At 43.8% G+C, this 24,915-nt stretch overlaps 2 long non-coding RNA genes across 2 annotated transcripts; one reads left to right on the forward strand and one right to left on the reverse strand.

Annotated features, from left to right (window-relative positions):
- The first annotated feature begins 264 nt into the window (after positions 1–264).
- LOC139831245 (uncharacterized) lies at positions 265–1,763 on the forward strand. The gene is made up of 3 exons (XR_011745921.1): positions 265–1,382; positions 1,467–1,571; positions 1,637–1,763. It is a non-coding gene; the product is annotated as an uncharacterized lncRNA (long non-coding RNA).
- An 11,724-nt stretch (positions 1,764–13,487) lies between these two features.
- LOC139831246 (uncharacterized) lies at positions 13,488–14,613 on the reverse strand. The gene is made up of 2 exons (XR_011745922.1): positions 14,037–14,613; positions 13,488–13,956 (listed from the first exon to the last, which is right to left on the reverse strand). It is a non-coding gene; the product is annotated as an uncharacterized lncRNA (long non-coding RNA).
- Positions 14,614–24,915: the final 10,302 nt, after the last annotated feature.

Below are 24,915 nucleotides of genomic sequence, written 5' to 3' on the forward strand. Positions count from 1 at the left end.
TTTAATGTGGGAGTAAAACTGATTCATTATTGCATGCAAAAGACTCCTCCTTTCGTATGCCACCGTGTAAAACTAGGCTCATTAGTACTTTGCATGCACCATTTGTGAATTAAAGGGTAGAAAATAAAGTTCTTTTTAATTTCCCAATTAATTGCAGCGCTGACGTTAATGTTTTTACATGGAAATTTAGAGCCAATGAGAATTCACCTTGGGCCAAGATATTTGAAAACTTTGCCTTGCGAACTGGGACGGAGGGAGTAGGTATTATTGAATCTGTAGTCTAATTAGATTATGTAATTGCATGCATGTAATTAGTTTAGTTAATGCATGTTTTGTAGTTGCATACATGCATGCATAGGTATTATTGAGTCTGTGTAGTTATGTTTTATTTATGCAACATGCGTAACATATAGGCTACGATTTTATGTGCGTAGAAATATATCACGTACGAGTGATGAACTTGTAATTAGAAATATGACGCTGAAAAATTAATGGTCTAAGTAAATATGTTGAGCGTGTATTTTAGATCGATTATTTAAAATTGTTAAATCACATGTTAGTGTTGTAATCTAACATTATTTTAAAAATATGGTTGTGCGGTAGGTACGATGAAAACTGTGTTAGTGTCACGTCCTAGGGGGTCCCTCTAAGCTGGTTGGTCAATAATTTTCAAGAGTTACCAGCTGATGCAGATAATGCGACCATGATGTGACATCTTTTTGCGTATTTACTATACCTATTTGGTATAATGTTTCCTTCGTCCCATGGTGACATTGTTCTCCCAGGTCTAATTAAGATAGTCGAGAACATAGTAGATTCGCCTCCACCTCCCATCCCTATATACAGCCTTGGTTCTGCAATGCTCGCGTATACCTATAGGGGGTTGTGTGATGCTACAAAGAAAACCAATGCATCTTCAAAGGGGCATATACTTGCTGTAAGCGCAGAGTTTCTTCAGTTATGGTCGTGGGAGTACCTCACCGTTGGGCGTCCCCAGATAATGAACCCAATTCACCCCTACGGTGGTCACACCGAACAATATGCCCCTCTTACTTTTGGAAGTCGATGGGTACATGCTAAAAAACGGTGGTCCAATAATGTGGCACATGGTTGCTACCCAGAATACCACCAACAGTTTGAGGAGCTGCAGGAGACCATGGTTAAATGGGACCCATATACGGAACACGACGTGTACATTGTCTGGGGTCTTGTTAAACCACTACCAGATATGCTGCGAGACAGACGGTTGTGGTTCACACGATGCAACCTACTGTTTATTTGGATGGTTGAGCCATATAACCCAGAGCGTGTCATGCGGTAGTTTGGTCTGCATCAGGATGTCCCCCACCATCACCAAGACGACTTGTTGCTGATGTTCATACGTAAGTTCACTCACTCTAATAGAAACAATGAATTGCATTTGTATTACTCTATTTCATTATTTAATGAAACTTATTGGATTGTAGACAAGATAATAAAGGCATGAGTTGTTTCGACTCGAGTCAGCGTAATCAGACATGGATTACAAAATGGATTGATGAAGCAGAGTCCGATGGAATACGCGAAAATAGGTAATTATATATTTTAATTCATCTTATCATCATGTACGTGCTAACGTAATTTATCACTAATGCAGACGGTACAACGGTGAGATATTGGCAGCGTATAATGAATGGTACCGCGCTAGCACACGGACTCTGCTCACCGGTCCCCCACTATCGAGTCCGACACACCTCACATGGGCCTCAGATTACCACCGTGACACTTCGGTACTTTCTATATAAACATAATTCAGAAAACTTGTGTTCATAGGCAATATTAATTTTTTTATTTCATTCAGATTGACGAGTTTAGGCAGATCGCAGAGGATGCCCAGAACACTTTGCAGTTGCGCAACATGGATAGTTCGGAGGGAAATCCATGGTAAAACGTATTTTTAATACTGCTATTAAAGGGCTTATGCGTCTTGGTTGCAGCTGTCACGATGATGTTGTCAGCCGAGCATTCGACATGCCGGAGGCACCGTCGAACAGACCGAGTATGGTACGTGTTAGCCAACCATCGGCCACACCGACCGTACCAGTTCCCTCTACCTCGCATACATCTAATCCACGACGTGACTCATCTCTACTTGAACGATCAAAGTCCGCACACATATCTCAACGCCATGGCGCCACACAGGTAATCAACTTGCGTACTGATACGTCCAATTTGCATCACTATTTTATATCATAATTTGCTGTTATTCATTGATATATTTCATATTGGGGCACAATACTTATGTTATTTCATCTATTTTGCATGTTTCATCATTATTGGAGGATCGAACACCGGAGCCGTGGATTCTAACTGGAAAAAGCACCGTCAGAACGCAATATTTTGGAAGATCAACTCTGGAAGGAAATTATACCAAAAATCCTATTTTTCAAGATGACGGAGGAAGCCAGAAGGAGGAGCCAGGGTGGGCCCACACCCTAGGGCAGCGCGGCCCAGGCCCTGGCCGCGCCGCCATGTGGTGTGGAGAGCCCACGGCCCCTTTCGCCTCCTTTTCTTCGCCAAACCCTTCGTCCCGAAGACCTAAGCCACAGAGGGTACCTCGCGAAGAGTTACAGCCGCCTCTGCGGGGCGGAGAACACCAGAGAGAAAAGAGCTCTCCGGCGGGCAGGAATCCGCCGGGGAAATTCCCTCCGGGAGGGGGAAATCGACGCCATCGTCACCGTCATCGAGCTGGACATCATCTCCATCACCATCATCATCATCTCCACCATCATCACCGCCATCTCCACCGCTGGACACCGTCACCGCCGTAGCAATTTGGGTTTGATCTTGATTGTTTGATAGGGGAAACTCTCCCGGTATCGATTTCTACTTGTTGTTGATGCTATTGAGTGAAACCGTTGAACCAAGTTTATGTTCAGATTGTTATTCATCATCATATCACCTCTGATCATGTTCCATATGATGTCTCGTGAGTAGTTCGTTTAGTTCTTGAGGACATGGGTGAAGTCTAAATGTTAGTAGTGAACTATGGATGAGTAATATTCAATGGTGTGATATTTAAGTTGTGGTGTTATTCTTCTAGTGGTGTCATGTGAACGTCGACTACATGACACTTCACCATTTATGGGCCTAGGGGAATGCATCTTGTATTCGTTTACTAATTGCGGGGTTGCCGGAGTGACAGAAACCTAAACCCCCGTTGGTATATCGATGCAGAGGGATCGCAGATCTCGTAGTTTAAGGCTGTGGTTAGATTTATTTCTTAATTACTTTCTTGTAGTTGCGGATGCTTGCAAGGGGTATAATCACAAGTATGTATTAGTCCTAGGAAGGGCGGTACATTAGCATAGGTTCACCCACACAACACTTATCACAACAATGAAGATTATTTAGCCGTATGTAGCGAAAGCACTAGACTAAAATCCCGTGTGTCCTCGAGAACGTTTGGTAATTATAAGTAAACAAACCGGCTTGTCCTTTGTGCTAAAAAGGATTGGGCCACTCGCTGCAATTATTACTCTCGCACTTTACATACTCGTACTTTATTCAACTGTTACATCAAACCCCACGAATACTTGTCTCCGTGAGCATTTACGGTGAATCCTTCATCGAAACTGCTTGTCAACACCTTCTCGCTCCTCGTTGGGATCGACATTCTTACTTATCGAAGATACTACGATACACCCCTATACTTGTGGGTCATCAAGACTATTTTCCGGCACCGTTGCCGGGAGTGAAGCGCTATTGGTAAGTGGAATTGGTAAGGAAAACCTTTACTTGTTGTGCTGATTTTATTTCTGCTTGCTATAAGTCATTATGGAGAGATCTTCTCTTCATTTTCTATTTGGGAAATCTACTACTACTGCAATGGTAGTGGATGAAGCGCCAGGTGAGGAAGTGATACCATATAAAATACCTATGAAAATTATTGAACGTGTTATGGATAACCGCTATGAAGGGGATGGAACTGTCCATCCCGGTGATCATTTACTGTTTTTGCATGAATTATGCGGGTTATTCAAATGTGCAGGTATTGCTATGGATGAAGTGAGGAAGAAACTATTCTCTTTATCGCTGTCCGGTAAGGCGGCGCATTGGTATAAATTACTGGATAATGGGGATTCTCTTGAATGGAATGATATTGTGCCCCGGTTTTATTCTAAGTTCTATCCTCCAAGTGAAATTCATAAGGATCGGAATCACATATATAATTTTTGGCCTCATGATGGAGAGAGTATTGCCCAAGCTTGGGGGAGATTGAAGTCTTTAATGCTCAAATGCCCCATTCATGAGCTTCCTGGTAATGTTATTATTGATAATTTCTATGCAAGACTTTCTTTTCAAGACAAGACCTTGCTGGATACTTCTTGTTCTGGATCATTTACACGCAACAAAGAAGAGTTTAAAAGGGACCTTCTTGATCGGATCCAAGAAAATACTGAAGGATGGGAGAACGACAAAGATCGAGAATTAGGTATAATTTATGATTATAAATGCATTGAAGCTTTTATGGATACTGATAAATTTCGTAATATGAGTGCTACATATGGTCTTGATTCTCAAGTTGCTGTAAATCTTTATAAAGCTTTTGCCTCTCATTATGAATTGCCAAAGAAGAACTTTGATAAGTATCATGAACCGTATAAAGATAAAATTGATTCATCTATTAATAAATGTGTTGTAGTTGAAACTGCTGATAATGTTATTCCTGAAGCTTATATTGAAAAAACTCCTTTCCCTGCTAAAATGAAAGAGTACTCTGTTATAAATAGTGCGGTTCATAAAAGTGAAAAGAAACCTGTAGAACCTGAAGAACAAATAAAAATTGAACTCATGTTGCAATAGTTAAAGATCTTGTGACTGAAAATGTGGAGGATGGTCATATTATTTTCTGTGAAGATGCTTCTAATATTGTTTCACATCCTAATAAACCCAAACAAGCTAGTGTTCCTATGATATCTGTTAGAATTGGTGATCATTGCTATTATGGATTATGTGATATTGGTGCAAGTGTTAGTGCTATTCCGTATGAGCTTTACACGGAGATTATGCACAAAATTGATTCTTGTGAACTTGAAGATATTGATGTGGTTATTCAGCTGGCTAATAGAGAAACTATTTCTCCAATTGGTATTGTTCGAGATGTGGAAGTTTTATGCGGTAAGATTAAATATCCTGCTGACTTTTTGGTACTTGGTTCTCATTGCTAGTGATTATTGTCCTATTATTTTTGGTAGACCTTTTCTAAATACTTGTGGAGCTATTATAGATTGCAAGAAAGAGAAAATTTTGACTAAATTTGCTGGTGAATCTTATGAGTTTAACTTCTCTAAATTTACTAAAACTCCTTATAAAGCTGATTTGCCTAGTAATGATATTAAAATGGAGCAATGTGCATCTATTGTTCTTGTTCCTAATAATCCTTTGCAGCAACATTTGGAGGATAGCGAGAGCAAAATTTTTAGGAAAGAAAGAGATGAGCTTGAGGAAATTTTTCTTCGCCAACCTATTCTCAAGCATGATTTACCGGTGGAAGATTTGGGTACAACACCACCACCAAAGGAAGATCCTGTTTTTGATTTAAAGCCTTTACCTGATAATCTTAAATATGCTCATATTGATGATAAGAAAATATATCCTGTTATTATTAGTTCTAAGCTTTCAGAGATTGAAGAAGAAAGGTTATTGGAAATATTGAAGAAGCATCGAGGCGCTATTGGCTACACTCTTGATGATTTGAAGGGGATTTCTCCTTCTATTTGCCAACATGCTATTAATATGGAAGATGATGCAAAGCCTGTTGTTGAACCTCAGCGTCGTCTAATTCCAAAGATGAAAGAAGTGGTAAGGAATGAGGTACTACGACTCCTTGAAGCTGGTATTATATATCCTATTGCTGATAGTAGATGGGTTAGTCCTGTGCACTGCGTTCCCAAGAAAGGAGGTATGACTGTTGTGCCTAATGATAATGATGAGCTCATTCCTCAAAGAGTAGTTGTAGGGTATAGAATGTGCATTGATTTTCGAAAAGTTAATAAAGTTACTAAAAAAGATCATTACCCTTTACCATTTATTGATCAAATGCTAGAAAGATTGTCTAAAAATACTCATTTTTGCTTTCTTGATGGTTATTCTGGGTTTTCACAAATTGCTGTTAAAGCTAAAGATCAAGAGAAAACCACCTTTACTTGTCCTTATGGAACTTATGCTTATAGACGCATGCCTTTTGGTTTATGTAATGCTCCTGCTACTTTTCAAAGATGCATGTCTGCTATTTTTCATGGTTTTTGTGAAAGTATTGTAGAGGTATTCATGGATGATTTTTCTGTCTATGGGAATTCTTTTGATAGTTGCTTGCGAAACCTTGATAAAGTTTTGCAGAGATGTGAAGAAACTAACCTTGTTCTTAATTGGGAGAAATGCCACTTTATGGTTAATGAAGGAATTGTATTGGGACATAAAATTTCTGAGAGAGGTATTGAAGTTGATAGAGCTAAAGTTGAAGCAATTGAGAAGATGCCCTATCCGAGGGACGTTAAAGGTATTCGTAGTGTTCTTGGTCATGCTGGGTTTTATAGGAGATTTATTAAAGACTTCTCCAAGATTTCAAAGCCTCTTACTAATCTTCTTCAAAAAGATGTACCATTTGTTTTTGATGATGATTGTAAGGAAGCTTTTGAAACTCTTAAGAAAGCCTTAACAACTGCTCCTATAGTTGAACCCTGATTGGAATTTACCCTTTGAAATTATGTGTGATGCTAGTGATTTTGCTGTAGGCGCTGTTCTTGGACAGCGAGTAGATAAAAAACTGAATGTTATTCATTATGCTAGTAAAACTCTTGATGCTGCTCAGCGAAATTATGCTACAACTGAAAAAGAATTATTAGCTGTAGTCTTTGCTTGTGATAAATTTAGATCTTATATTGTTGATTCAAAAGTTACTATTCATACTGATCATGCTGCAATTAGATACCTTATGACAAAGAAAGATGCTAAGCCGAGGCTTATTAGATGGGTACTTCTTTTGCAAGAATTTGATTTACATATTGTAGATAGGAAAGGTGCTGATAATCCTGTTGCTGACAATTTGTCTAGATTGGAAAATATTGCTTATGATCCTGTTCCTGTTAATGATAGTTTTCCAAATGAACAATTGGCTGTAATAAAGGTGAGCTCGCGAGACAGTCCTTGGTATGCTGATTATGCTAACTTTATTGTTTCCAAGTACTTGCCTCCAACCTTTTCAGCTCAGCAAAGGAGGAAATTCTTTTATGATTTGAGGCATTATTTCTGGGATGACCCACACTTATATAAAGAAGGAGTGGATGGTATTATGCGAAGATGTGTCCCTGAATATGAACAACAGGAGATATTGAGTAAATGTCATGGTAGTGCTTATGGAGGACATCACGCCGGAGAAAGAACCGCGCAAAAGGTTCTACAATCAGGTTTTTATTGGCCAACTCTCTTCAAGGATGCGAGAAAGTTTATTTTATCTTGTGATGAATGCCAAAGGGTTGGTAATATCTCCAGACGCAATGAAATGCCTATGAATTATACTCTTGTTATTGAACCGTTTGATTGTTGGGGATTTGACTTCATGGGACCTTTTTCGTCTTCAGAAGGTAACACTCATATACTTGTTGTCATGATTATGTTACTAAATGGGTGGAAGCTATACCTACAAAAAGTGCTGATGGTGAGACCTCTTTAAGAATGCTTTTAGATATTATTTTTCCTAGATTTGGAGTACCTAGATATATTATGACTGATGGAGGTTCTCATTTTATTCATGGAGGTTTTAGAAAAACTCTTGCTAGGTATGGTATTAATCATAGAATTGCTTCCGCTTATCATCCTCAAACTAGTGGCCAAGTAGAATTATCAAATAGAGAGATTAAATCTATCTTGCAAAAGACCGTTAATAAAACTAGAAAGAATTGGGCTAGTAAATTGAAGGATGCACTTTGGGCTTATAGAACTGCTTATAAAAATCCCATGGGAATGTCACCTTATAAAATGGTTTATGGGAAAGCTTGTCATTTACCTTTAGAACTAGAGCACAAAGCTTATTGGGCTGTTAGAGAATTAAATAAAGATCCTAAACTTGCCGGTGATAAGAGGTTGTTGCAATTGAGTTCTCTAGATGAATGGAGAAGTGAAGCTTATGAAAATGCTAAACTCTTTAAAGAGAAAGTTAAAAAATGGCATGATAGGAGGATTATCAAAAGAGAATTTAATATTGGGGATAAAGTCCTATTGTATCGGTCTCGTCTCGCATTCTTTGCAGGAAATTACTCTCGAAATGGGAAGGACCATATGTTGTCGAGGAGGTGTATCGTTCAGGAGCAATCAAAATTAGCTCTCTCCAAGGCAATGCTACGCAAGTGGTGAATGGACAAAGACTCAAGCATTATATCTCGGGTGATTCTTATAATGTTGATGTTGATATTATTCAAGTGGAAACACCGGAAGATTTCATCAAAGGGCAAACCGACAGTCCGCGTAACTCGACTTTGAATAGGTAACAAGATCGGTAAAGAAAAGTACGCAATTTACTTTCCGAACAATATTTTTGCTGTTTTTGGAAAATATGCGAAATTACGAGTTCGAAACGGAGTGGAAAGGACGCACGAGGGGGTGCCACCATAGGGCGGCGCGGCCTGACCTGGGCCCGCGCCGGCCTATGGTCTGGCCGCCCCGTCGCCCCTTTCCGACTCTGGTTCGATCTGGTACTTTCCGTATGTCGTAAAAAATTTTGCTATATAATCCCCCGGACCCCTGGAGGTCCGTATATCGTGTTTTCGACGTGTTTTGTTTCGAGCTGTTTCTGCCAGGATCCGTTTTCAGTTTAGAAGCACCATGGCCTCCAACGACAAGGGCAAGGGGCTTTCGGAGGAAGAAGTGAAGGAGGTGCCATCAAGACAAGATCAGCAAGCCGGAGGGAGCAAGCAAATCTTGGTGGGATCTGTTGACGCTCGACGTTCTTTTTCTCATAACTTGCAGGGACCTTTACCACCCGCTCTCAGCCTCGACTCCTTCCCCATGATGGAAGAAGTTCTACGGGTTACCGATGAGTTTTGTGATCAATATCGGGCTCTGAGAAGAGAAGTGGAGATACTCCAGGAGGAGAACTGCCGTCTTCGAAGATTGATTGAATACCACTCGATTCGCGTCACAAGGTCGTCATCGCCAACTTCGGATAACAATGAATCTCTTCGAATCTTAGTGCAGAATTATCAAGCTGAGAAACTGAAGACGAAGGAGCTTATTAAGAAGCTCGGGAGGAATTCATCACCACCATCACCGCAGGAGTAATTCATCATCGGTATTGGCATCCCCTTGGTTTGTTCCAAGCTTGGGGGAGTGCCGCGGTATCATATTATCACTACCTTTTACTTTTATTGTCAAGTAGTGTCATATCATGAGTAGGGAAGTTATCGTATAAGATGGGTTGCGTTTGGAAGTATCTCTCCTTTAGTTGTCTATGTATCCCTTGGTGTGAGTTATCGTTATGGAATATTAATGAGAAGTCTTATCATTTACATATTGCACATCTTATTTTAGTTTGCAATCTCTACTATATGATTCACCTTGTTGTTAGTATTGGTATCACTTTGGGAGCATTGAATAAATCTATTTGGATTTGGCAAACTTAGCATTGGTCAATAGCAACAACACTTTGAGGTTCAAATAGAAAAGAGAAATACATGTAGTTGTTTCATTGTCTTTCTTGTTAGCTCATAGCTTATTATTCTGAAGTTAAAATTGTTTGTGCTTACAAGGAAGATGCATGATTGTTTCTATCATATGTATATTTGTTTGTTTCCCTCGACTCTTATGCTTGCTAATTAACCTTGCTAGCCAAAGACCTGTACTGAGAGGGAATACTTCTCGTGCATCCAAACCTTTAACCAAACCTATGTCATTTGTGTCCACCATACCTACCTACTACATGGTATTTTCTGCCATTCCAAGTAAATACTTCATGTGCTACCTTTAAACAATTCAAAACTTAGTATCTCTTATTTGTGTCAATGTTTCATAGCTCATGAGGAAGTATGTGGTGTTTTATCTTTCAATCTTGTTGGGCAACTTCCACCAATGGACTAGTGGCTTCATCCGCTTATCCAATAATCTTGCAAAAAGAGCTGGCAATGGGATTCCCAGTCCCAAATTAATTAAAATAAATAGACACTCCTCCATGGTATGTGATTGATGGACGGCACCCGAAGGATTCGGTTAGCCATGGCTTGTGTAAGCAAAGGTTGGGGGGAGTGTCATCATCATCATAAAACTTAAATAAAAAGGCACTCCTTCATGGTATGAGATTGTTGGCAGGCACCCGAGGATTCGGTTAGCCATGGTTTGTGAAAGAAAGGTTGGAAGGAGTGCCACACAAAATAAAATAAAATGGGAGCCGCTCTTTGAAGGTTGTCTGGCAAGGGGGTTAGAGTACCCGCTACCAGTCGTTGACAACAACAAACACCTCTCAAAATGTTACTTTTATTCTCTTTATATGATTGCAAAACTGAAAAAGCTCTAGCACATGATTTAATCCCTGCTTCCCTCTGCGAAGGGCCTGTCTTTTACTTTATGTTGAGTCAGTAAACCTATTTCCCTCCATCTCAAGCAAGCATTTGAGTAGTTGTGATCAAACCATTATATTGTGATTTGCTACATCATGTCTTTTATTCTTCCTTGTTTAGTACAAGTTTTATCTGAATGAATATAGCTTTGCAAGTTATCAATGATTATGAGAAGACCATTACGATTGAGTATGCAAGTTGTGCCTTATAAACTCTAACATGAGAGTGCTGCTCAATAAGATAAATATAATCTGTTAGTTGTTCTCTGACCAAGAATGAAGTTTGCCATCACCAATCATGATTTCTCATGCACCTTTACTTGTGATTACCTTATACTTGTTTCAATATGAGTTATAAGAGGTTGTTTACTATAATGTCCTGTGTGAATGAATATGATGCTTCTTGTCCGTATTTTATTTATCGACTCTTCACTCCATAAACATGTGGTCATGTCTATCGAGCTCAGTTTCGCTTGGGGACAAGCGAAGTCTAAGCTTGGGGGGAGTTGATACGTCCAATTTGCATCACTATTTTATATCATAATTTGCTGTTATTCATTGATATATTTCATATTGGGGCACAATACTTATGTTATTTCATCTATTTTGCATGTTTCATCATTATTGGAGGATCGAACACCGGAGCCAGGATTCTGCTGGAAAAAGCACCGTCAGAACGCAATATTTCGGAAGATCAACTCTGGAAGGAAATTATACCAAAAATCCTATTTTTCAAGATGACGGAGGAAGCCAGAAGGAGGAGCCAGGGTGGGCCCACACCCTAGGGCAGCGCGGCCCAGGCCCTGGCCGCGCCGCCATGTGGTGTGGAGAGCCCACGGCCCCTTTCGCCTCCTTTTCTTCGCCAAACCCTTCGTCCCGAAGACCTAAGCCACAGAGGGTACCTCGCGAAGAGTTACAGCCGCCTCTGCGGGGCGGAGAACACCAGAGAGAAAAGAGCTCTCCGGCGGGCAGGAATCCGCCGGGGAAATTCCCTCCGGGAGGGGGAAATCGACGCCATCGTCACCGTCATCGAGCTGGACATCATCTCCATCACCATCATCATCATCTCCACCATCATCACCGCCATCTCCACCGCTGGACACCGTCACCGCCGTAGCAATTTGGGTTTGATCTTGATTGTTTGATAGGGGAAACTCTCCCGGTATCGATTTCTACTTGTTGTTGATGCTATTGAGTGAAACCGTTGAACCAAGTTTATGTTCAGATTGTTATTCATCATCATATCACCTCTGATCATGTTCCATATGATGTCTCGTGAGTAGTTCGTTTAGTTCTTGAGGACATGGGTGAAGTCTAAATGTTAGTAGTGAACTATGGATGAGTAATATTCAATGGTGTGATATTTAAGTTGTGGTGTTATTCTTCTAGTGGTGTCATGTGAACGTCGACTACATGACACTTCACCATTTATGGGCCTAGGGGAATGCATCTTGTATTCGTTTACTAATTGCGGGGTTGCCGGAGTGACAGAAACCTAAACCCCCGTTGGTATATCGATGCAGGAGGGATCGCAGGATCTCAGAGTTTAAGGCTGTGGTTAGATTTATTTCTTAATTACTTTCTTGTAGTTGCGGATGCTTGCAAGGGGTATAATCACAAGTATGTATTAGTCCTAGGAAGGGCGGTACATTAGCATAGGTTCACCCACACAACACTTATCACAACAATGAAGATTATTTAGCCGTATGTAGCGAAAGCACTAGACTAAAATCCCGTGTGTCCTCGAGAACGTTTGGTAATTATAAGTAAACAAACCGGCTTGTCCTTTGTGCTAAAAAGGATTGGGCCACTCGCTGCAATTATTACTCTCGCACTTTACATACTCGTACTTTATTCAACTGTTACATCAAACCCCCCTGAATACTTGTCTGTGAGCATTTACAGTGAATTCTTCATCGAAACTGCTTGTCAACACCTTCTGCTCCTCGTTGGGATCGACATTCTTACTTATCGAAGATACTACGATACACCCCCTATACTTGTGGGTCATCACGTACATACATTCCTCCTGAACTTACAATAATGACACATTTTTTCCCAATTGTATTAGGAGAACGATCATTTTCCGTCATATCCATCTGGACAATGATACTCCTACACAGAAGGCGAGTACTCGCAAAGATTCAACACTCAGGTATGCTCATATTTAATAATTACCTACCAACACGTGATTATTTACATGCCTACTAATAATATGTCGTATACGTTCGCAAGAATCTATTGACCCTACGTGATCCAACATGGGAGCTGGTTTAGGCCACAATATGCCTCCACTGCATGGTCGTGACCACATGTAATCGCAATACCCAACTCAGGTTAATTCATGTTAATTACATACATGATTATTGCATGCATGTTTCTGACGGAGCCATTCAATACGCAGGAATCTTTAGTCCCGACATGGCCCGATATGACGCAGCAATCACAATACTACGGCAGCACTTCTCAACAACCTCGCGATGATGTTACCGGGATAGTTGAAGAATTCTTTGGAGGTGCTATTTTCGGCACAGATGCCAGTTTGATTCCCCCAAATCAGGAATCTCCATACATATTTCAGACTCCATCGTCAGCAGATGAGACACGTACAGAGGATGAGGAAAATCAGTACGGCCGAGGTTTGCATCCACCTCATCCCCCTCGTCCCCGGTTGTCGCCTTCCGGTCCAAGGCCACGGCAGCAACGTCGTCGTCGTCGACAGGAATGATACAAATGGACCTTACTTCTATGTATCATATATTTATCTATGCGCGCGACAGACATTTAATCTATGTATGAGACATTTTTCTATGTATCTTAGAGACATATTAATTTTAGTTCCAATAAGTTTAATTTCTAAATTAACTCCAATAATGAAGATACAAAATAAGTAAAAACGTTTAAGATACAACATAATAACTGCAACGAATTTTAAGATACAACGCGAAAGTAAAACTGAAATTAACATACATAGCTAGTACAACAGATCACTCTATTTGCCCTGTGTCCACCGTGGCCATTTTCCGGACTTGTCGCCGCGTTCTTCTGCCGCTTGCGCCTCGGCAGCTCATCCCTTAATCTCTTCCTCTCCGCTTCACGGGCCTCTCTGCGCACCTCTTACTCTGCATACCTACGTGCAGCCTCATCATCCATCCTCTTCTGATTCACCTCACGATTTCGAGCTTGCTCCGCCCTTAATTTTTGTATCTGTCTCTCTCTGCTTTAGCATTAGCAACAGCCTTTTTCCTACGCTCTTCCTCATGGAACATTACCCATGCACGCCGCTGTTTTTCCTCCACCTCACGGCGTGCCCAATCCGACTGCTCCTGGTCTATCCAATGAAACCACATGCAAAGGGGCGGGGGAGACTACAACACAAATAATACGGTTAATAGACGAAAATTAATGACATACAATTAAATTTTTTAATCATGCTGTTAGAACATACCGCAGGCCTCGAGGACGATGAACTTGGTTGTCTGGGTGGATCATGATCATAGCTCGCGCACATGAAATATTTCATGCCGAACTTATCAGAAAAATCAACCACCTCCTTCACCTTCGCAAGGCGGCCGCACCAACACCTCTCTGCTCTCACCCCCGGTGGCAAGCTTGCATTCTTCCCCTTCATCGGCCTAAAATCCTGGTCCGAGCAAGGCACACTCATACTCACTCCAATATTTTGCGCACGAAACAGAGACGCGGAGAAGGCAAACTCGATCCTGCTGCTTTGATTTGTATGCGGGGAAGCCGACTTATATAGCCTTCAATTAGTGTGAGCAGTACCAAAAAATTAGTGCAGAATTATTGGTATCGGCTGTCGGTGCTCTAATTGCTGTATCAACACAGAATTCCTACGCATATAGGCCGCTTTCGTTGATCAATTTCCTGTATCGAGCGGGAATCTCCGACAGCCACACGTCTCGTCGCACGGAAAGCAAACTTTCAGTCGCGTGGTAATTAGCGTCGTCGATCGTCGGGCCCTGCCTCCACCGGAAGCGGAGGCAACCTCCACGTCATCCTGCCACCAGGCCATGGGGCGGCATGGCCCGCTCCGCGTAACGGTGACGGACGGACGACTCGGCCGGCTAACGTGCCGCCACGCTCTTCGCCGGCATGCCCTGCCGCCACGCCCTCCGGCGGCATGTGGCCACGTGTCGGCAGGGGGCGCTGCCGCCACGTCAGAGGGGGTCTTTTTTTTGCCAATTCGATTCACAGGTGGTCCTTTTTGTCATTGAATTGGGAAGGGTGGTCCGTTTTGTCAAAATTTCCAAAAATGACAGCTGGAGAGTCGAGACGGGAGCAGAGCAGAGTTTCAGGTTAGGAGCAGAGCATGAACACTGTCAGTGCAGGCATGACATGATGGATGAGTGCTTACCTGCTCCTCGCGATCGATGCGCAAGTCCAAACTTGTTCAATTACTCGTTGCAGCTGACTAGTTACACTCAACAACTAATTCTTGATCGACACAGAAGCGTCAAGCGTGTGCTGTTGGCAGCAAATTAACCCATTATATTCATGGATTTTCTAATTACAGCGTTCGTGAACTGGACAGGTACCTACTCGTATGTCACAGGCTTGCAGCTACAGAGGAGACTCGCTGGTCGCTAGCAGTACTGATCAGTACCTCTAACCGATCCAGCTCCTAGACCGGCATATATAGCCTATCGGCGGTCGACGGAGGCGCAGGGCTCGCCGGCCGCAGGGACGTCGTCAACATCGGAGTCATCCTCCTCGGCGATGGTGGCAAGGCAGCCCGCGGCGGCCCGGCGGAGGCGTTGCAGGCGCAGGACGCGGAGGGTGTCCGTGGGCGCCAGCTCGTCGGCGGCGGCGGCGAAGGAGTAGCAGACGGCGCAGGATAGGGAGGCCATGGGTATATGCGACAGAGATCGTCTGATCTGATCGGTCGGTGGTGCTTGTGGTTGCTCTTGTGCGGCGGTGGTGGTGGTGGAAGTCCGGCGGAGGTATATATCCTTCTTTATATAGGCCGGCCGGTGCGGCGAGGTCCCTTGAGCACGTACGCATCCGGTGATCGATCTGGCGCCGCGTAGGTAGTTTCTTGGTAGTCGGGTTAGCTACCTTTCCATGTCACATGTCAGTCACTTTCGCTCATCGCGATCGTGCCACGTACACCACTCATATGCACGTGGCCACGCGTACGTACGTGGCCTAACAAGCGTGACACGTTTGGTTTTACGCACGAGCAAAACGTGCTCCTGGTTGGGCTGTACGTATACACGCATGCAACGGAAGCTCACTTGTTTTCGCCTAGGTTGCTACATTGTTGGTTGCCGTCGAATCAAATCAAATCTTGGACGACCTTTGTTGTTCCATGGGAGATGAACTACACGTCGTGATCCATATGGGTCGGCCGGCCGGAACTAATTAATTAGGTTGAAATTATTCAAACCAATCATCATGGAGAACTTGTAACGTACTAGTATTCTGTTTTAAAATAAGGGTCATAGTCTTTTTTTTCTGCACTACAGGAATGGCTCGCGTAGCCATATTGGGCTGTCAATTTAGGCTACGCCGAGGGCAATCCTCGGCGTAGCTCCTCAGGAAAGATCCACCTCAACAGAGCCACGAGGACCTTTGGCGTAGATCCGGCCCTCGGCATAGCTGTGACACGCCGACGGTGGCTGTCGGCGTCTAGATGTACCCTCGAGGCAGGCCACGTCGTCCCGTCCGCTAATTTTAATTTTTTAGAAAAATATTTTTCAATTTTTTTAATGTCTCACATGTATCATTTTAATTCTAACTGCATTTAATCTTAGGTCAAATTACTTCTTATAGTCAAACTAACCGAAGTAGAGACTTCGCTCTTTCGGTTGTTCCTCGGTGTGTAGCTGAATGCCTCAATAATGGTCTACTCTCATAACGATACTTCATCTTTCAGATTAGCGTGTACACTAGCTTTGTAAGCGTCCTATCGTTCTAGGCTACTCACACAGTCACACCTCACATGAACAAAATGATTTTGGCCACTAGCTTCCCGGCAAAAATGAAACAGGAACAACCATAAACGAAAAATAAAATATCAAAGTCACGCAGTATACAAAAGGCAGCAATTTTCTCCTCGCAACTGAAATAGAGCTCGTAGGCGTGCGAATATTCGATCGAGCGGACGTTACGGCGCCCGGACTCAATCACGCCCGTCCGGTACAGGAGGAGATTCGCGCGCAGCCTTTTTGCAAAAATACCCCTCTAGCTTTTTTAATTCGGAAGTAATCCTGGGCAGATGCCTGTATAAAAGGCCCAAATCGGGATGAACCCTAACAATCTTCCCCCAAATCTCCCCAGCCGCCGCCTTCTTGGTTCTCTCCGCCGCCCTGCTCGTCGCCGCCGGCCGGACTGCCGCCCATCCTCCGGGGTGCCGCCCATCCTCCTCGTGGCCGGCAAGGTCGCCGCCGCCACGCGCCGGGCCGGTACGGCACGGCACCGCACGCCGCACGCCGTCGGCCGCCGTTGCTACTGCTGCTGTTCGCTGCCGTTGACGAGTCGCCTGCGCCACCCCCGAGGGACAGCCCGAGCGTCTGGCCGGCGTCTTGAACCTCCTCCTGCGCCCCCGAGATCCATTTTTTTCGTTTTCTTTCTCTGGTTAGGATCTTGTTAGGATCCGTTGAATTGATTGGATCTAGTGGTTGTTAGGATCTTGCTTTAACAAATGGATCCAAGGATTGTTTGTCATGGATCCAGCACTTGGTTTGTCATGGATACTTTTTTCATGGATCTAGATATTCATGCTAAATCTGGTTTGTTATGAAGATCCATGTAGAACTTTATAGAGATCTGTGGTCGAAATAAATGTATCCAATGGTTTCTTATGATTTTTCATGAATTTTTTGTTGTGGAAAAAAAGTTACTTATACAGGGATATATGGATACACACTGCATTTTGTGAAGATCCTTTTTCACTGTCCAAATTTGGAAATCTTCAGATGACAACAATGGATCCACATAAGAAATTTGTGATGAACTTTTTAAACAATAAGGACTGCTAGATATGAATCTGGTAAAACCTAGGATTTTTTTGCAAAAATGAATCACCAATCTTGATGCAATGGACGGTGAGAGATAGAGTCTGGGCGCCATAAGGTCCTGCATTGCGGCCCACACAGCCCAACCCATATAACTTCGGCAGCAAATATAGCAAACTGGCTGGCGCCTTCTTATTTCCCGCCTTCCTCCAACCTCCTGTTACCTCGATCTCCTTCCGATTCCGACTCCTAGTCCTACCTCGACCTATATAGGAGTGGGCCTCTCGGCCTCTCCTGATGATTTCGTAGATCCTGCAACAGATCGAGGCAAAGTCCACCCACCGGAGGGACACCAGACAAGCGCGCCAAGGCGATGCCTAAGCGGCGGCGGCAGGGTTGCCGCTGCAACTGCGGCGGCAAGAGGCGGCGCAAGCACCTCTACGTCGTCCTGGATGACTGGGATAAGGGGTTCAACGTCCACAAGCTCGACGCCCTGAGCCTGTTCGACTCTGACTCCGACTCCGACGACGACGACAGCGGCGGAGGGCTGAAGCGCCTCCCGGATCCTCCGGCGGTGCGCATAACCGAGGCTCAGCATTCCCCCACGCTCTTCGCCGGCATTGGAAGCTGCATCTTCGTCGCGAACAAGAGACAGTACTCGCCCGAGACCAGCGGCGCCCTCGTCTACGACACGGAGACGGCCGCCATGTCCGTGGGCCCTCGCCTCCCGGAGATCCCGTGCTGCGTATTCGTCGCCGCCGCCGCAGCGGCAGCCGGCGGTGGCGGCAAGAAGAAGAAGAAGCCAAAGAGAGAAAAGGAGAAGACGCTGTACACGCTGGCAACCATAAACCCCGGAGACAGATCACAGCACCCGAGCGGGCACCTGCTCGGCGTGTCCGTCCACGCGCTGTCGGCGCCGTCCCCGGCCGCCTCCGCCGAGTGGTCCTGGGAGACCGTCCCCGCGCCACTGGCCCCGTTCGACGGCAACGAGGAGAATGTGATCGCGTACGCGGTGCACCCGGACGGGCGCACCATATTCCTCTCCACGAGAGATAGGACGTCGTGGCACGGCGGAGGCACCTACTCCTTCGACACCGAGCGCCGCGAGTGGAGGTCGCACGGGGACTGGAAGCTGCCTTTCACGCAAGAGGGCTACTTCGAAAGGGAGCTGGACGCGTGGGTCGGGATCGACGACGACGGCTACGTCTGCGCCTGCCAGGTCGCCGCCACCGACTCCGACGGCGACGGCGCCACCGCGGCGCCGGAGTGGATGAAGACGGGGCAGAAGCTGTTCCGCAAGGGGGACCCGGAGCGGTACTTGCGAGCAACGCTCACCTACATGGGCAACAACGAGTTCTGCCTCGTCGAGAGCGTGATACGGGAGGACGTGAGCCTCAGGCGCGCCTACGGCGACGGCCATGGCTGCGCGCTCCATGTCACCGTGTTTGGCCTCAAGTACAGCCGTGAGGGAGAGCTGCAGGCCACGCTTCGCCGAGCCACCAGCTCGTATGCGGTCTGCAAGTATACGCTTTTCTCTCATGTATCATTCTGGATGTAGGATCACGCGCTTGGCCTCATCATCATAGTATTCCGGTCTATAATTCATTGATCTCCGGTACGTTCTTTTTTAATGAAAACTGCAGGACTCTGCGAGATATATTAATAAAAAATCACAGATAAAAGATAAATTATAAAATCCGGCGGTTCATCTACCCAAATACACGGGAGTGAAATCGTCTCTCTCGATAAACTCACAACCAAAAAAAAATTGAGGATTGAACGTAAATGTTGTCCAACAAAGCCGCAACTACAATCAACGGGAAATCTCCTGATTGAATCGTTTCTATGACGTGCACAGGCTGTCTAAGTGAATAATTATCCGGGAACATCCAATATCATTACTCTAGTAAGGGCTAAAACTCATCTAATAGCACGAGCTTTCAGGGTGTTTTCATCTATGGCATAATGAACTGGATCATTGCAAGCTGCGATGAAGCTTTATTTATTGTCCCAAAGCACCGCTCCAACTTCACCTATTTTCTGGTTTAAAACTTGCATCCACATTTATAAGGATAAAATGTTCCATCAGTTTAATCCATGTACTCTTCCACTTAGCATAATGCTTCCTCGTTGCCCTTGTATTATTATCAGTAATTACACGGATGGACATAGCGGCAATTGGAGTTGGTGGTACTCGCTCGTCATGCACTATTTATCTTCTCATCCACCAAATATACCATCACGTTGTGACGATTAATTCTTTTGCATCATCAGCATGTTGTTTCACCAGAAGTTCCTCAAGTACCGCACTACCCGCTCTATCAACTTGTAATGCATTTTCAAGAATTGTTAATACACCCAATTTTGCATAAATTCAACTCGACACGTGAGAGCATATGCTCCTGCCACCGCCGCACCCCGCCGCACCCCTCCCAACCCTAAACACACCCCGCCGCACCCCGCCGCCGCCGGTAGCGCCACCGGGCAAAGGCCGCGGGGCGTGGCGGCGGCGGCCTCTCCTTGCTGCCGCGCTGGGACGGCGACCGGGATCCCTCGACGCTCGCTGCGGCCGGACGGAATTGGTGATGGGCGGCGGCGGCCAGACCTCGCGCGACGGCCTGAAGCGGCAGCCCTTGCCTTCCGCCGGACTTCACCGCAGCACGCCGGAGGGGCTGGTGGCGGGCAGCGGCCAGGCCATGATCTACGCCACTTCCCCCCCGCCTCTAGGCCGTGTGTGGAGGCGATCTCGGGTTTCTCTCGCGTCACGAGGTCGCCCGAGGCAGCAGCCTTGGGTACGACGGTGGAGGTGGCCATCTTCTTCGTCACAGAGGGTCGGCTTGCGGTTGGTGGTGGTGGATCTATCGATCTATCACCGCTTTCCGGCGGCATGATGGAGGAGCTTGGAAGCTGGCGTCGGTGTCGCCGGTGGTGGGTTGGAGTGGCCAGCCCGGGATGCTCGCCGACGTGGGGGTCCGACCTGAATAAAGGCGGCTGTCCTAGGGCCTCTCTTGCGTGAAGAGGAGGATCTACCGGAGGCCTGGACTCGTGATCTGGCCAGAGTGTTGAGTTCTGGAAGGCTCCGCCGATGAATGTAACAGTGCTTTTGCCTGGAGTTTGTTGGATCGGAGGTATTCGGTCGTGCGCACCCATGTTTTTATTCCGACCGATTGGTTCTGGAGGGAGCTGCGCGAAGCGCTTTTTCTTTGATTGACATCAAGTGACTATGGATCCATGATGAAAGTCGGAAGAAGAGAATTTCATGAAGGTCAGAGGGGAGGACTAGCTAAGGGAGGTTCAAGTCTTTGCGATGTTGAGGGACTTGCTTGGTGTTTCGGGCTTCACAGCAGCGGTATGAAAGTGGGGGCGACAACACAGGTGAAGTGCAGAGTCCTACCTTTCATGGTGAAAACCCAAGGTCTGGCCTAAATTGGTTGTGCCTGGCAATGTCCTTGGTGGAGGCATTTGTTTTGAGAGCGGGGACTAGTCTGTAATTCAGGTGTTGTCTTGGCGGTGGATGTATTGCTGTTGTTAGGCCCGAGATACTGTAGCGGGACTTTTTTTCTTAGTTTTCTTTTCTTGTTTTTGGCTGTGTGCATCAGTAGTGCCATTAGTGTGGTGCGTTGTTGCAGAGGCTGGGTGTAATTGGTATCTTCTTGATATTAATATATTCCCTTTATCGAAAAATATGCTCCTGCCACCGCTAAAATATTTTAAAATGTTACAAAAGCAAATAAAATCGCTAATTCTGATTAGAAAAAAGAATTAATATTTGAAAAAAATCGCGCTTACGGACATTCTACGTGCGCACATCAAGTTTTGCAAAAAAAACCCGACATTTTTTGTGACTTGCATGAAAAGACAAAAAAGACATCATGTACACAACCTTATTTTCCACCAAAAGTTTGTCTTTTTACACATGACACTAAGAATGTCGGTTTTCCGTGAAACCACTTTCTGAATGCGTATAATTTTAAGATATATCCATTAAATTTTGTGTCCAGATTTTACAATATTTTAAAAGTGTATTTAAATCGGAATTTAAAAACCGGGCTCCTGGGTGCCAAAACACCACTCCTATTTTGTTCAAATTTCCTTTGCATGTACACAGCCAAAAAGAACATGTTTTATATCTTCACAATATATAGTACACCGTGAGCATTGACTTGAAATAGGGGCATGCCTATTAGCTAGAACACCATAGCAAAGAAGAATACAATGCAAATATTTTCATGCAAAAAAAAATTACCTTCGCCGAAACTAAACTTTTCCATAGAGAGTCCCACACTCCGTTTGTTCGTGATTGTCCGGGAGCTTGTGAATTTCTCTCATTTTCTCCAAACTGGTGCTTCCATTCTCCGTGATATGCAGATCAAACAGGAAAAAATGAGATTTTATTATGTCTCCATGCTACAAAATCTTCCATACCATTGGATGATAAACATATTGATAGAATTTTGTTTGCATCCATCATAAAGAAGTTCTCACGTATTAATCCCTCATCCCGTGTTTCAGTTATTGGACCGATCAGCTCCTCCATTGGTGTTACAATTCTCCCATCCGCACTATTAGGAATTCAAGGATCATCCCAAATATCAATATCGAATTGTTTCCCACACGCCAAATACATCCTCTACTAAAATATTGAATGCCAGCTATAATGCTTTTCCATGTAAAAGATGCTCCACTTTTCATCTTGTCTTTCAATAATTTATCATTGGGGTAATATTTTGGTCTCAACACTCTTGCATATAAGGACCCAGGCTCACACAAAAGACGGTAGACTTGTTTTGCAAGCATTTCCAAGTTGAAACAGTGAGGATCTCGAAAACCAAGTCCTCCTCTCCTCTTGGGAATACATATTTTTCATCATGCAAACCAAGGTATCTTCTTGTCATTGGCATCATCAACCCACAAGAATTGCGAGATTGCATCCATTATTCCTTTGCAAATGTTTTCAGAATTTTGAATACAAACATCGCAAATATTGATATTGCTTATGACACTGTTTTAAGAAGAACCTCCTTTCCTCCCATAGGTAAAGTTTTATTCGTCCATCCCGCAATAATCTTTTGAACTCTTTCAACCAAGTATTTAAAACAGCCAGTCTTGTCCGCTCCCACTATAAAAGGTAGGCCACGGTACCTGTCTAAGATGGCCTCTATCATAATATCAAGAATCTTGCATATTTCCGCCTTGATATCCACATATCTATTAGTGCTGAAAAAAATACACTTGATTTCCAACACTTACTAAATTGTCCTGAAGAGGCACATTAGGAATTTAAAATGTCTCTCATACACTTTGCATTTGCTTCATCCACCTTCACTAAGATCAAAGAGTCGTCCGCAAATAGAAGATGTTATACCGAAGGAGCATCACGGCAAACCTTAACACCCGATCAAGTATATACATTCCTCCTCCGCATGCGATAACAAACTCGATATTCCCTCTGAGCATATCAAAAAGAGATAGGGGTAGTGGATCCCCCTGTTGCAACCCCCTTGTTGGATTGAATTCGCTGGTTTCATGTGAGTTGAAACGCACACGATACGCACTCCATCATCAAGTTGATCCATCTAAATATCAAATCCCAGCTTCAACATCATTACTTTTTAGAATTTTCCATTTAACTCTATCATACGTTTTGTGCATATCAAGTTTGACAGCACAAAGCCCTTGCTTCCCTCTCTTCTTCTTGATAGTATGAACACATTCATAGGCTACTAGGATGTTATCAGTGATCATCCTACAAGGAACAAAAGCTAATTGTTCTCCGCCAATAATTTCAGGCAATATTTATTTCTACCGATTTGCAAGCAATTTAATTATTAGTTTATATATAACATTGCTGAGGCTAATTGCCCTATATGCAATCACTTTTTTTGGGTCCTCATTCTTTGGAATTAAGACAATTACAGAGTCAAGCGCTTGCACAATCTGAGCTACAAGATCCTCCTCCACCATGGGCCAATTACGATACAAAATGAACTAATGAAATGTTATATTATTAGGTAATTTTTGAGTCAGTTTAATTACAGAAAGCAACGTCACAAATGTACTAGCATACTTAACCATACACATCAAAATGGGCATAATAATCCCTGGTAGACAACCGACGCCAAGAAACACGAAAGCCTCATATTACTTAGGTAGTACAGGTAGTATCTCGCCAAGCAATCCAAGTACAAAGAACTTCTGTATTCCATCAGGCGATAAATTCCATTAGAATAGGGACATCAATCTTGCAAGGTACTATAACTCAAGTAGTTTAGAAGGCTGGTCAATTTAGGAAACCAACACATAAAGAGCTGCAAAAGAAAAGGCCATAATCTGATCCTCTATTTTGGAGACTTCATACACTTTTTATTAACAAGGTTTAAGAAAGGCCACGGCAGTTAATTATTTCTGCATATATCGAAGTAGTAAAAAAATCCAAAATGGATTTTTTTAAGGAATGAACCCCCCCCCCCCCCCCAAGTCATTTGTTTGGTTGCCTTCTTCATCATCATCATCTTCGTCCATGTCGCTGCCAGCTGTTCAACAGACGTGCTCCATCTCACAACGGTTTCTCGTCATAAAATTTCTGGCCCAAATGTTCATAGGACTTCTCTAACTCAGAAGAAAGGCACTCCATTTATTTGATTCCCGCAAGAAAAGAAAGAAGTAAAGACACTAAATATGTGGCCATGTATGGACAAGCTACCTCAAATATACAGGGATTGGGCTGACAACAAGCTACTCCTATGTCTGTCTAACAAGAGGAACTTCCACAGGATGTCTCTATGGTCCATCCCCATCCCTGATACAGCCTGACTCAATTTTACTTCACCTGCCACAGCTAACAAAGAGCTCCTCCTACTAGATGTAACATGTCAAAAGAACCAGTCACTTTCCACCCCTTTCAAGTAATGGACAAACTAATACAAGTATACAAATCATTAGCAGTAGTAGTCATATAAAGTTGTCAAACCTTTGGAAGTTCATAGATAATATATAATAGTCTTATGCTGAAACGCAACACAAATGTGCTCTGATCGACAATTGCTGCTTTCGACTGATGCATGGAAAATGACACTATTTTTTCCTTAAAAGACACACAAAAAATATGTTCCAGTTATAGCAGAAGGCACACCGATTTATCTAAAAATGAAACTTTACGTGCTATATCTCCAAAAAAAAAAATTTAAGTTGAGAACTCTAGATGACACTATTTTACACCATTCTTCTCAAATAGGCTCATCACATCTGAACCACATGCCACAGCTACCATACCAAAAGTTTCAGTGATAAGTACCGTTATATAGTAGATCCCAATTACACCATTATAATTTGTAATCCCTCACTGAT

The sequence above is a fragment of the Lolium perenne genome, chromosome 5, assembly GCF_019359855.2.
Source record: "Lolium perenne isolate Kyuss_39 chromosome 5, Kyuss_2.0, whole genome shotgun sequence".
Taxonomy (NCBI): Eukaryota; Viridiplantae; Streptophyta; class Magnoliopsida; order Poales; family Poaceae; genus Lolium; species Lolium perenne.